This window comes from Pimephales promelas, chromosome 8, assembly GCF_988280905.1.
Source record: "Pimephales promelas chromosome 8, fPimPro1.hap1.1, whole genome shotgun sequence".
NCBI lineage: Eukaryota > Metazoa > Chordata > Actinopteri > Cypriniformes > Leuciscidae > Pimephales > Pimephales promelas.
The window spans coordinates 14,857,860-14,871,149 of NC_142776.1; positions in this window are offsets into that span (position 1 = coordinate 14,857,860).

Here is a 13,290-nt window from a genome sequence, read left to right on the forward strand (position 1 = left end):
CTGGTCATCCGCATCCACTAATAAACAAAGAAGATGAGTGCTGCTGTTGTACGAAAAAAAGAGTTCTTAAACACATCTAAGTTTCTAAGAACTGTAGTGGATCTAACCTCCGTTTCACACCCGTTTGCAGTGTGTGTTGCGGTGCAGGAGCGTGCTGTTAGTGCGTTCACATATTATGATGCGTTGCACAGTGATAACATTCGAAGCGGGTGAACTGATCCACGGCTGTACAACAAACACATACTTAATATTTTTATTTAAAGTCCAGAAGTTATGCTTCAACTTATTTTTAAAAACAAAAAGTTGCGCCAGCATTGCGATTCTTAGTATGCACGTTTAAACACAATTTAAACAATGTAAGTTACTCCATGCATTACAAGTTGCTCAAGCAAGTGGTCAAATATTTACTATATTAAAATCGCAAATAATTTAAATTAAAACTTGAAATTGACAAAAGCAGCCGACTTGCCTTTTCGTTTGCATCTTAATTTTAAAACAATAGATCTTGCATGTCACAAAACTTATTTTTCCACCTCCACGATGGAGACGAGTTCATTCTGTCGCCTGGTTGAAGTAAATTGTAGTTTTCCTTGATTAAATGTGCATTTATGGTGAGATTACTACATTTTATTTAATTAAACGCATTTATGGTGAAATTACTACATTTTCAGGTCAATCATTTTGACCACCAGTGTTTGCAGCACAGCAGAAATAGATTCGGTGTGGAAACGATCGCTGAGCTGCTGTTATATGTACCACATCAGTGAAAAGTGAAAGCCCTAACCTGTTTACATGGAGCGTAGGAGATGCTGTGCGGCACTTTGTTCGGCTTCAAGTCGCTAACAGCCATTTGAGCTTCTACTGCTTCCTGATAAACACCAACCTTCGTGCGCAGTGGCTGCACAAAATAGACATTTTGATCGACGCGCAAAAAATAATACAAATATTAAGTATGTGTTTGTTGTACAGCCGCGGCGGATCAGTTATTCACTGTGCAAACGCATCATAATATGTGAACGCACTAACAGATCCTGCACCGCAACACTCACTGCAAACGGGTGTGAAACGGAGGTTAGATCCACTACAGTTCTTAGAAACTTAGATGTGTTTAAGAACAATTTTTTTCGTACAACAGCAGCACTCATCTTCTTTGTTTATTAGTGGATGCGGATGACCAGTCGTAGACCGGAAACTGATTCGCCAACTTCTGACAAAAGCGGAAGTTCGAAACTACGGTTGTGCACATAGCTTATAGGGACAGAATTGAGTACAAAGTATTTAGTGGAAAATGGAACTCCTCAAGGGAGTATAGTTAGTCCAGTTTTGTTTTCAATAATGATAAATGAAGTGTTTAGTAAAGCTGATAGATCTATATAAGTGTTGCTTTATTTGCAGATGATGGTGTGATGTGGAAAAAGGGAAGGAATATAGATTATATAGTAAGGAAAATGCAAGAGGCAATTGGGAAGGTAGAGAATTGGGGAATGGAATGGGGCTTTAGGTTTTCAGTGGCAAAGACCAAAGGAAAATCAAGAACAGTTTCAACTTAAACTTTATAACAAAAATCTAGAGAGAGTGGAATGTTTTAAATATCTCGGGATATGGTTTGATAGAAAACTTAACTGGAAAATACATATTGAGAAAGTTGTTGAGAAATGTAAAAGAATATTGAATGTAATAAGGTGTCTGAGAGGTAGAGAGTGGGGAGCAAGTAGGAACTCTTTGAAAGTAGTTTATATTGGATTAATTAGGGCAGTTATAGATTATGGATACAGTTTATCAGTCTGCTTGAGAAAGTTGACTGATAAAAGTTGAAAATTGAGAAAGTTGTTGAGAAATGTAAAAGAATATTGAATGTAATGGGCTATATGCACGCATAAATTCCGCATTTGATGCAAGGATGCTCGTCCATTTCCGGTTGTCAAGTCAAGTCACATTTATTTATATAGCGCTTTTCACAATACAGATTGTATCAAAGCAGCTTCACACTGATAACATGAAAGTAGCACAACACAGATCAACAACATTGCTAAACACTAAATAATCCCAACTGAGCAAGCTCAAAGCAAGCCAAAAGCAAGGCGACAGTGGCAAGGAACCAAAACTCCATCAGATTGGATGGAGAAAAAACCTTGGGAGAACCCAGGCTCAGTCGGGGGCCAGTTCTCCTCTGGCTTACATTCATATTGTTTAAAAATAAATATTAAATATAAATATTGTTTATGAATAAAACGGCGCCATAACATATCGCAGGCGTTGAGTCGTCTCTTCACAGGCGTTGAGTCGTCTCATCACAGGCGTTGGGGCATCCGAAATCCCCGTGAGAGGCTGGACACAAAACTGGACCTGACAAACGCCATTTTTCTCGGGACAAGCGTCCCGAGATAACAGCAGAAAGGCAGATGGGAAATAATTAGCATAGCTGATGTTCATAATGATTTCCGTTATAACTCACAAACTCTCCGTAACCTGAACTCTCCGCAACCCAACCATACGCGCCGACCCGTTTGTCTAAAAGGCTGTCGAGCCCCACTGGTGCGTTAAGCAGTTTCAGTGGCAAACGGTTCCGTATGGCATAACAGAGGACTAAAAGGTAAGCATTATGTGAATGCTTGATTAAAGAGAAGTGTCTTTAATCTAGTTTTAAAGGAGCAATGTGTGATTTTTAGCGACATCTAGTGGTTCGGTTGCGAGTTTGCACCAGGTTTGCACTAAGGGCTCAGCCCACTGCTCACCCCTCCCTTTCGAAGAAGCTACGGTTGCTAAAACGGGACAAACATCTCGTCGGCTGAGACAGCAGAGAATAGCCAGAGTAAGCCAAGAGTGTGTAACATTGTCACTGTTAATGTACCACAGTCCATTATAAACCACATCATGAATACTGTTTACAAAGCCATAGTCAGGTGAGGATCAAGGGTTTTAATATATAATTTAATAAAATAATATTAATCAGCTGATTGTCTCACAAACGTAACCAGCAGCACATTTATCCCCACATACTGTAGCAAACCCATAATACAGCGAGGGAGTAGCTATATATTTTTTCTAACAGGGTAGTAATAGTTTAGCTGGCTAATATGAGCTGTTACTGTGGCTGAGCTGGGACTCGTCCGCATGAGTCCAAAGGTCGGAACTGCGCGCGCTGTTACAATCATGTCATCTCCGCATCCCATGGATACTATTTGCTACACACAATAGGCTTTTTTTCTCTGATTTTGAAAAATCTTCGCAATCGACTTTAGTGATAAAAGACTTTAGTAAAAGTCTCTATCGACGGGTTAGTGATTCCTGTAACGTACTGTTTTACGGTCAATGACATGAATACTAATCATCAGCTGTCTCACGAACGTAACAGCACTATCCCCAACATAACAAACCCATAACACAGCGAGGGAGAACTAAGTTACATAAAACAATCCCAACTACATATTTTACACCACTCACAAGGGAAAAGTCACTACTCATGGAGTGTAAGGCTAGCTTTCCGCTACTTCTCTTTCAAGGTAGTGATGAAACGCGTTCTGTAGCACTGTGTGTTCGCGTTCGGCTACGGTAGGAATATGACGTCACAACATGGCGACCTTCATAGAAGGGGATTCCCGCGGTTATGGAGCTATTAATGTCTCATTCTAAGGTAATAAAAACATTACGGTTAATTAAGTAAGTTCTTTATACACCACTGAAAACATAGTTATGGATGTCATATTGCATTTCTGTTAATAGATACTCAACTTTGTTACACATTGCACCTTTAAACTGTGTCAGCGAGTCAGAGCCTCGGACCATATCGGGAAGGCCATTCCAGAGTTTTGGAGCTAAATGCGAGAACGCCCTCCCTCCTTTACTGGACTTCGATATCCTAGGAATGACCAGAAGCCTTGAATTTAGTGATCTTAAGGAACGCGGTGGATTGTAGGGCGAAAGAAGGTCCGTTAAGTACATAGGAGCTAAACCATTTAGGGCTTTATAGGTTAGTAGCAGTATTTTGTAGTTGATGCGGAACTTAATAGGTAACCAGTGTAGAGATGATAAAATCGGTGATCATATTTTCTTAACCTAGTAAGAACTCTAGCAGCTGCATTTTGTACTAACTGTAGCTTGTTTATTGAGGATGCAGGACAACCGGCTAATAAAGCATTACAGTAATCTAGTCTCGAGGTCATGAATGCGTGAACTAATTTTTCTGCATCAGAAATAGATAGCATGTTACGCAGCTTAGCAATGTTTTTAAGGTGGAAAAAGGCTGTTCTTGTAACATATGAAATATGATTTTCGAACGACAAGTTGCGGTCTAGTATAACACCCAGGTCTTTTACTGTAGTGGATAAAGTAACAGGACATCCGTCTATATTAAAGTTGTATTGTGAGAGGTTTTGTGAGTAGTTTTTTGGACCAATAAGTAATACCTCCGTTTTATTTGAATTTAATAGCAGGAAATTGTGGAGATTAAAGCGGAGGAAAACCGAGGAAAACGGGATTATGGCAGAGTCTTCAAAATGTACTGTCCTCCAGTCTTTGAAATGAAACGTACATACGTTTAGATGTAATTTTATATATAGTTATATTTATTTAATATAATTTTAAAAAGAAGCATAAACACAACGAGGGGTGTCTGTTTTATCTGTTTTTGTGACTAACGTTTCTTTAGTATAACCATGGAGTATAAAATTCAATATAAATTCTCGGTATTGCATTGGACTCGATCGGCGGAAGTTATCGAGCATCCCTAATGCTTCACCGGAAATACCGCCGTGCATAGAGCCCATAAGGTGTCTGAAAGGTAGAGAGCGGGGAGCAAGTAGGAACTCTTTGAAAGTAGTTTATATTGGATTAATTAGGGCAGTTATAGATTATGGATGTACAGTTTATCAGTCTGCTTCAAGCACTTTACTAAAAAAGTTGGATGTAATTCAAAGTCAGGCGTTAAGACTCTGTTATGGTGCTTTTAAAACAACCCCAGTAGCGGCTTTACAAGTAGAAATCAATGAGATGCCATTGGAGATTAGAAGAAATCAGATAGCATTAACGTACTGGGGAAATTTAAAAGGGCATAAGGAAATTCACCCGACTCAGAAGGTGTTACAACCATGTCAAGAAAAGGAAAGACGACAGATTAAGAGTTATGGATGGGTAATAAGGGATGCAGTCGATGAGATAGGGATAGGAGATATGGTGGTAAGTCCAATTGTGCCATTATCTAATGTTCCACCTTGGCTACTAGGGGAGTTGGAGGTAGATCTGCACCTTTTAGAGTGGAAAAAAGAGAATAGAATTAATAGCAGTCAGGTTAGTAAATACATAGAGGAGAATAATTATATGTGTATGAAGATACAGATGCATCAAAAACAGAAGGTAATAGAGTAGGAGCAGCGTTTACTATATCAGAAGTGAATGTTATGTTAAATAAGAGAATAAATGATAAAATATCAGTGTATACAGGAGAAATGCTGGCCATTCTCTTAGCCCTTGACTGGGTTGAAAATAGTAGGCCAAGGGAAGTGTTAATAGGGTCAGATTCAAGTAGTGCATTAATCAGTATTAAGAACATGAAATCAGAAACAAGACAGGATATTTTGTTGGAAATAGTCCAAGCGGTTTATAATTAATAGAGTAGGAGTAATAATACAATTTATCTGGATTCCAGCCCATATAGGAGTAGAAGGAAATGAAATTGCAGACAAATATGATCCACACTCCATTTCAGAAGGTGGCGGTAATGCACACATAAAAGTTGTTTGCCAACCGCCAATAAAAAAGAAGAAGAAGAAGAAGAAAATCGTCATTTCCTTTAGACGGAAACAAAAAGTTGGTGGAGGCAAAGAACGTATATTGGGAGGGCGTGGCCAAGATGGCGAGCGAGACACGCATTTTCTGTGTTTAAAAACTAACTTTTTTTACGCCTTATAAACAACAATTACGTTCATAGTTTAATGGTGTGCAGTCCTAATTTGTGAGACATAGCGAGGAAACGGTCTAACGCTTCGAATTTTTCTTCAATTTATTTTTGTATTTGATAGCCTACATTCCTTTACGCAATGGCGGAGAAAAGGCCTGCAAAGAGCAAAGACAAAACTGCATCTGGGCGCTCTAAGGATCCTCCTGATCAGACAACCATGCACTCATATGCACGGAAAGGTGATGATTGTTTTGTACCTCTCCCCGAATCTCAGCCTTGCACCCCAGATTCTAAAAGAAGTCGGCCTGAACCCACACTCGTGGAGGTACAAGATAACATCGTCAAGATATTAGTGGAGAAGATGACTCAGAATACAGCTCTCAATCAAGAAATACAGCAAAATCGAGAGTGTGTTAATTCTTTGAAGGAGGCTACAGAATTTCTTTTTCAAGAATTGAAGGATGTAAAGGCAGTCATCTCCAAAATGAAAATGATGGGTGAAGATCACCAGAAACGGATAACTGAACTGGAGGACAAGCTCAATGATACAGAAAGGTACCAAAGACGATGGAACTTGAGGCTCTATGGACTGGCTGAACAGGAAGGCGAGGATGTAAAAGCTCGGGTGGTTGAAATCTGCCGCTCTGTCATCCCAGAAAATGAGGAAGCCTGTCAACAGCACATTGATGTTAGCCTGCCACAGGGTTGGCAGAAAGAGTGCGGAGAAGATTCGGCCAGTTATCATTAGGTTCGTAGCTAGATCAACAAGAGATCTCATTTGGAAGAACGCCAGAGGATCGGAATATCTGATAAGGAGGCTCGTAACAAACTGTGGCCGCAAATCGATGCTGCGCGCAAAGAAGGGAAAAGAGCTTTTTATGTGGGAGCTAAAGCAATAATCGATGGGAAAGAAGTTCGAGTGTAGTGTGCAATAGCTGCTTGCTACGTTGTAGCCTATACGTGATGGTTAATCACCATTTCTGAGAGCGTTGGACTAGTATAAATTACATTATTATGTTTCACATTTTTGGATAGATTTCTTTAAGTGTACACACGGGACTGGTTGACCTTATATATTTATATTTTTTTCAGTTATGTTGTTCTACGGCGTTTAATGTTTCTTTCATTGCTCGTTTCTGTGTGCAATGTCATTATGTTTATATTCGTTTAATGTGAGGGGTATTCGTGACATGTTGAAAAGAAAAGCTATTTTTCTATATCTTAAAAATTCAAGGCTGATTTTTATTTTTTGCAAGAGACACATGCTTTAGGTTCTGACTACAAGTTCTGGAGGAATCAATGGGGAGATGATCTCTGGCTGTCCTATGGAAGCAGTAACTCTGCAGGTGTTGCGATTTTAAGAGGAATGTTCAAAAGGAAAATACTGAAAAGTAATGTACACTCATTTGGAAGATGGATAATTTTGGTAGTTGAAATATTGTTATTTTAGGAAACATTTATGGTTATAATAATAAAGTTGAGAATCAGACTTTGCTGCAGAGCTTTGAAGAGGAGATTTCAGGGATGTTGTTAACATTTTCTAATGCTAATTTGGTTTTGGGTGGAGATTGGAACACCATCAGTGACCCCTTGTTGGACTGTCTGCCTCCACGACAGGTTAGACAGTATTCTTTTTCTTATATTAGCGACTTATGTTTGCATCTTAATTGTCTTGATGAATGGAGAGATAGGAATCCAAGTAAAGTTGAGTTTACATGGAGTAATAAGGATGGCTCCAGACAATCCAGAATTGACTTTTGGCTATTGTCTAAAGAACTAGCACAGAATGTTAAGGAAATTGATATAATACCTTCCATTCTTGCAGACCATAAAATGATCCATGTCATGTTTGATTTTGATAGTTTGGCTGAAAAAAGATCTGGGTTTAATTATTGGAAGTTAAATAATTCTCTCATTGGAAATGAACAATTTCAGAAAGATGTTAAAAATATTATAAAGGAATCTTATAGTAAGGCAAATGCTTCTAAAATGTTTGGGAAACATTGGGAATTTATGAAGTATTCAGTAAGAAAGTATGCTATCAGGTTTGGAAAAGAATTGGCCAAAGCCAGAAGGGTTAAAGAGGATTCCATCATTAAACAATTTATTCTTATATATGAAAAACATAATTCATCTCAAATAGTTAGTTAAATTACAATTAGAATTGGATCAAATATTTGAGAATAAGGCAAAAGGAGCATTTGTGAGGTCAAGGCGTAAATGGTTGGAAGAGGGAGAAAAGAACTCAAAATATTTTTTTAATCTTGAAAAGAGAAATACTGAATTGACCACTCTTAAAAGACTTTTGACTGATGACAAAATCTCAACTGACTCGAATGAGATTTCTCAGTTTGTAACCAATTTTTATAAAAAATTATACACAAAAGATGAAGATGTTGTAGGCGCAGGAATTGTTTTGGAAAATATTCAAATTGATTCTACAGTAATAGATGAAGATTCAAGACATTTTTGTGATAGGGAAATAACACTGGAAGAAATTCATAAAAACATTGCCAAATTGAAAAACAATAAATCACCGGGTAATGACGGTTTAACCGCTGAATTTTTTAAAACCTTTCAGGAAGATCTTTCTGTGTTCCTTTTAAAAGTTTTTCAGGAAATATTAGAAACTGAGAAATTGCTGCCTATGAGTCAGAGTAGATATGTTTTCGTCAGTCTCTGGCTTAATTATAAATATTAGTAAATGTGAATTGTTCCTTTTGAAAGACATGCCTGATGGTGTGGTGGAATTGTGTGGAATACCAGTTAAAAACCAAGTCTCTTATTTGGGGATCAAAATAGTAAAAATCAAAAGGAAAGAACTGAATTAAATTATCCTCCATTAATTGATAAAGTGCAAAAGAAATTTAATATGTGGTTAATGAGAGATTTATCTTTGACCGGTAGAATATTGCTATCAAAAGCTGAAGGGTTGTCGAGATTATCTTATACAGCAATGGTTTTAGATGCTCCAAACTCAATTATTAGGCAAGTTAACATGAAAATGTAAAATTTTATTTGGAAGAATAAGCCACATTATTAAAATAGAGGTATATTAGGCAATTTATTTAATCAAGGTGGTTTAAATGCCATTGACTTTGAAGTTTCTAATACTGTCTTTAAAATTAAATGGATTCAGAATTGTATCAAATCTAATGATAAATTGTGGTATTATATTTCAAATCAAATTTTTAGCCAAATTGGAGGTATTCAGTTTCTCCTCAAGTGCAACTTTGATATTAATAAAGTTCCTATTAAGCTATCTAACTTTCACAGGCAGGCTTTGTTATCCTGGATGCTGGCATACAAACACAATTTCTCTCCCCATAGATGTTTGATATGGAATAATGAAGATATTAAATATAAGAATAAAACACTTTTCTTGGAATATTGGTTTAGAAACAATATTTTATTAGTAACGCAGTTGCTTCGTCATGATGGTCAGTTGCTTTATATGGAGAATTTCTGGATAAATTCATCCTGCCAATATCTGCAAAAGATTATTCAGTGGTTTTTGATGCAATACCTTCTGGTCTTCTTCAGTTGTTGCGCTCTGCTAATGCTGTTGATTTGAATATAACTTTTGATTTTAACTTGAGGTTAGAGGGTATAAGTATTGTTGATAAAAAATGCAACAATAATTTCATCAGACTTGATTTGTTGTCACCAGATTTGTTGTCCATATAGAATTCCTCCAGCTAAAAGTTTCTGGAATTCACGTTTTCAGGGCATTGAGTGGGAGGAGGTTTTTATGGTTTCCAGGAAATACTGTGTCATTAATAAGATTCGTGAGGTTTCCTTTAAAATTACAGCGAGAGAGTCCTGCGAGGGCTCACCGGCCGCCGGCCAGTGGTCGAGCCAGGAGAGTTCCCTACACATAAACTGTCTGGAAATGATCGCGGTCGAAAACGCGCTGCTGTTTTTCCTCCCGCGCATACACGGTCACCACGTCCTGATTCGCTCAGACAATACGGCCGTGGTATCTTACATCAACCGTCAGGGCGGGGTCAGATCCAAGAATCTCTTTCATCTGACGCGCCGCATCCTATTGTGGTCCCAGAGTCACCTGCTTTCGCTCAGAGCGACGCAAGTACCGGGCCATCTGAACGACGGCCCAGACTAGCTGTCCAGGAACCTTGTCTCCCCCGGAGAATGGTCCCTGCACACTCAAACAGTCCAAACGTTGTGGCGCCTATTCGGCAGAGCGGAGATAGATCTTTTCGCGTCAGAAGAGAACGCTCACTGCCCGAGATTCTTTTCAAAGAGCGAGGACGCGTTAGCCCAGGATTGGCCCCGCCGCCCGCTCTATGCTTTTCCCCCGATTTCTCTGCTACCGCAGGTCATTCAGAGAATCAGGGACTCACGCCACTCGGTGCTCCTCATAGCCCCGCGCTGGGAGAATCAGATTTGGTTCCCGGAGCTTACGCAGCTGTCACAGACAGCCCCGTGGCCCATTCCAATCAGAGCAGATCTCCTCACTCAAGCCCGCGGCTCGATCTGGCATTCCCATCCACAGCGCTGGGCGCTTCATGCATGGGTGACCAACGACTACGCGTCGAATTGCCAGAAGGGGTTCTGAACACGATCAAACACGCCAGAGCGGAATCTACAAGAAAGCTCCATGCTGCTAAATGGTCTGTGTTCTCTAGATGGTGCACCGACAAAAATTTGGACCCACGGACGTGCGAGGTTTCGTCTTTGCTCGTGTTCCTTCAGGAGATGCTGGATAAGGGCAGGTCCCCATCCACTCTAAAGGTTTACGTGGCAGCCGTCGTGGCGTTCGTTGAACCCCGGCGCGCCCAGTCTTTGGGTAAAGACGAGCTAATCATCCGCTTCCTCAGGGGAGCCAGAAGGATGAACCCCCCTCGCCCCCCCACGTTGCCGGTCTGGGATCTTTCTATAGTCCTAGAAGCTTTAAAAGCCCCACCGTTTGAACCACTCGAGTCCGTGGAACTAAAATACCTCTTGCTAAAAACCGTTTTTCTGACTGCACTCGCCTCAGTAAAATGTGTGGGGGACATTCACGCGCTGTCTTCAAGCGCCGCGTGCCTTGAGTTTGGACCTAATGACTCCATCGTCATTCTGAAACCTAGACACGGTTATGTTCCGAAAGCGATTGGTACCCCCTTCAGGGCGCAAGTGATCTCTCTATCGGCGCTGCCTGCATCCGATAGCGAACGTGACGCTGATCGCCTCTGCCCGGTTCGGGCTCTCAGAGTGTACACTACACGCGTTGCTGCGTTCAGACGCTCGGAGCAGCTGTTCGTGTCGTTCGGTGGCCGCACCAAGGGATTAGCCGCCTCAAAACAGACACTATCCAGGTGGATAGTAGATGCTATTGCCTCTGCTTATGCCTCAAAAGACCTGCCTTGCCCACTGGGCATCAGGGCTCATTCCACCAGAGGCATGGCCTCATCGTGGGCATGGTCCTGCGGAATTTCCATTCACGACATTTGTGTGGCTGCGGGATGGGCCTCCCCCTCCACTTTTGTCAGATTCTATAACTTGGAACTACATTAACTGATCTTGATGAAACTTCAGCAGTGTGTTCGCTGTAAGAGGACGATCACATGGATGTGACTATTGTGAGTCAAAGTTATAGCGCCACCAACTGGCAGCAGGAAGTGTGTCACTTTCAAAATGCTTTGAAATCACCCTTTTATTTTTACCCGATTTGCTTCAAACTTCATCTGTATAATGTAAACATACGGCAGATGTAGACCTGTGAATGGATTCTTGATATCTTTTAAACTGTTGCCGTGGCAACGCATCAAACTTTACCATTCTTTTAGGATGCTTTTGAGACCCTTAGCATGCTTCAAATCGCATGAAACTCGACAGACACATCACATTTATTAGCCAGTAGACACGTGCAAAGTTTCAGAAACGGGCGTGGTGAGGGCTCAGTAGCGCCACCTTTTGACAAAAGTGGGGTTGTTAGTTTTAACTAGAGTTACAAAAATCGGTATGTATATTGTACTCCTCGAGCCGGACAACTTTCTAATTGACACTCATTAGCTAGGACCCAAAGAAATTTAGATATCTTTGTTTGAATGTAGAGAAAATCTTAGAATTTTGCCAGTCTCTCAGTGTCTCTCTGTGTGAGTGAGAGGAGGGGCGCCTGTCAGGTTAATTTTAACCCTTTATTTGCTGTGTGCGACTTCTCTGGCATTTTCGGGGGCCTTAACATCCTCTAAAACTCTTGAAACTTTGCACACGGGTCAGAACCCATGGCCATCAGGGCCGGGCTGAAGCTGGTCATCGGGCGTGGCAGGGCGGCTCGACAGCGCCCCCTGGACTGGGATTCGAACATTTGTCCATAAATCAAACACACTTGCATGAATTAATATGAAACTCGGTACAATTATAGATCACATCAGGCCAAACAACTTTCGTGCTCTAAGTTTTACGACAATTCAAATGGAAGTTGGGAATTATGGGTTGTTTGAATAGTTGTCCTAGGAGAAATACATCAAATTACAATGCATGTGTTTACCAATCACAACCAAACTCAGTGTGCATGAAGTCAAGACATTGAGGATGCTCAATTCCGGACGGATTTTTGATATCTCGAACGGTCTGGCCGTGGCGAGGAAATGAATTTTATGACTAAAAAAGGACACATAAAGTGTGTTATAACTTTGCTCATTTTACCTACAGTTACAAAACTTGCCACATATATTGTTCTCGTCAAGCCGATCAACTTTCCAATTTAAAGTCATTCGCTCTGAGCAACAGAAAGTCAGATATTGTAGTTTGAATGGATTTATTTCCCCTGCGATTCTCTCTCTCTCTCTCTCTCTCTCTCTCTCTCTCTCTCTCTCTCTCTCTCTCTCTGTGTGTGTGTGGGTGTGGGTGTCTGTGTGGGGAGGGGAGGGCTGTTGTCTGTGTTTATGTGTGTGTGTGTGTGGCTGGCTGCGATTTTTCCTACAAGTCCTTGTCTCTAAGTCCTTGTCTTTTTGCATAACAATTTTGTATTTTTTTAAAATGACAAAATAGGCATATAACCCCCATCTTTAAAATGTATAGTGTGCTTTAAATAAAAGTAAGATTGTATTTGTAATTGAAGCTGAATGAATTTAAAATTCATGTGCTACATTTCAATATATTTGTTTTCCTTAAGATTTTAAAACACTAACTTCATTCTTATCTGAATTACAAATATTTGTTTCTGTATAAAATAATACTCTGACTAAAAACACATTTGATTTTTCTTTTGCATTGTTATTTACACGTATTTATGTATGTGTGTGTGTGTGTGTGTGTGTGTGTGTGTGTGTGTGTGTGTGTGTGTGTGCGTGTGTGTGTGTGTGTGTGTGTGTGTGTGTGTGTGAATATATAAAGTGCGGGGTTTTTTAGATAAAGTAGAATTTCTATAACTATGTGTTGAACTA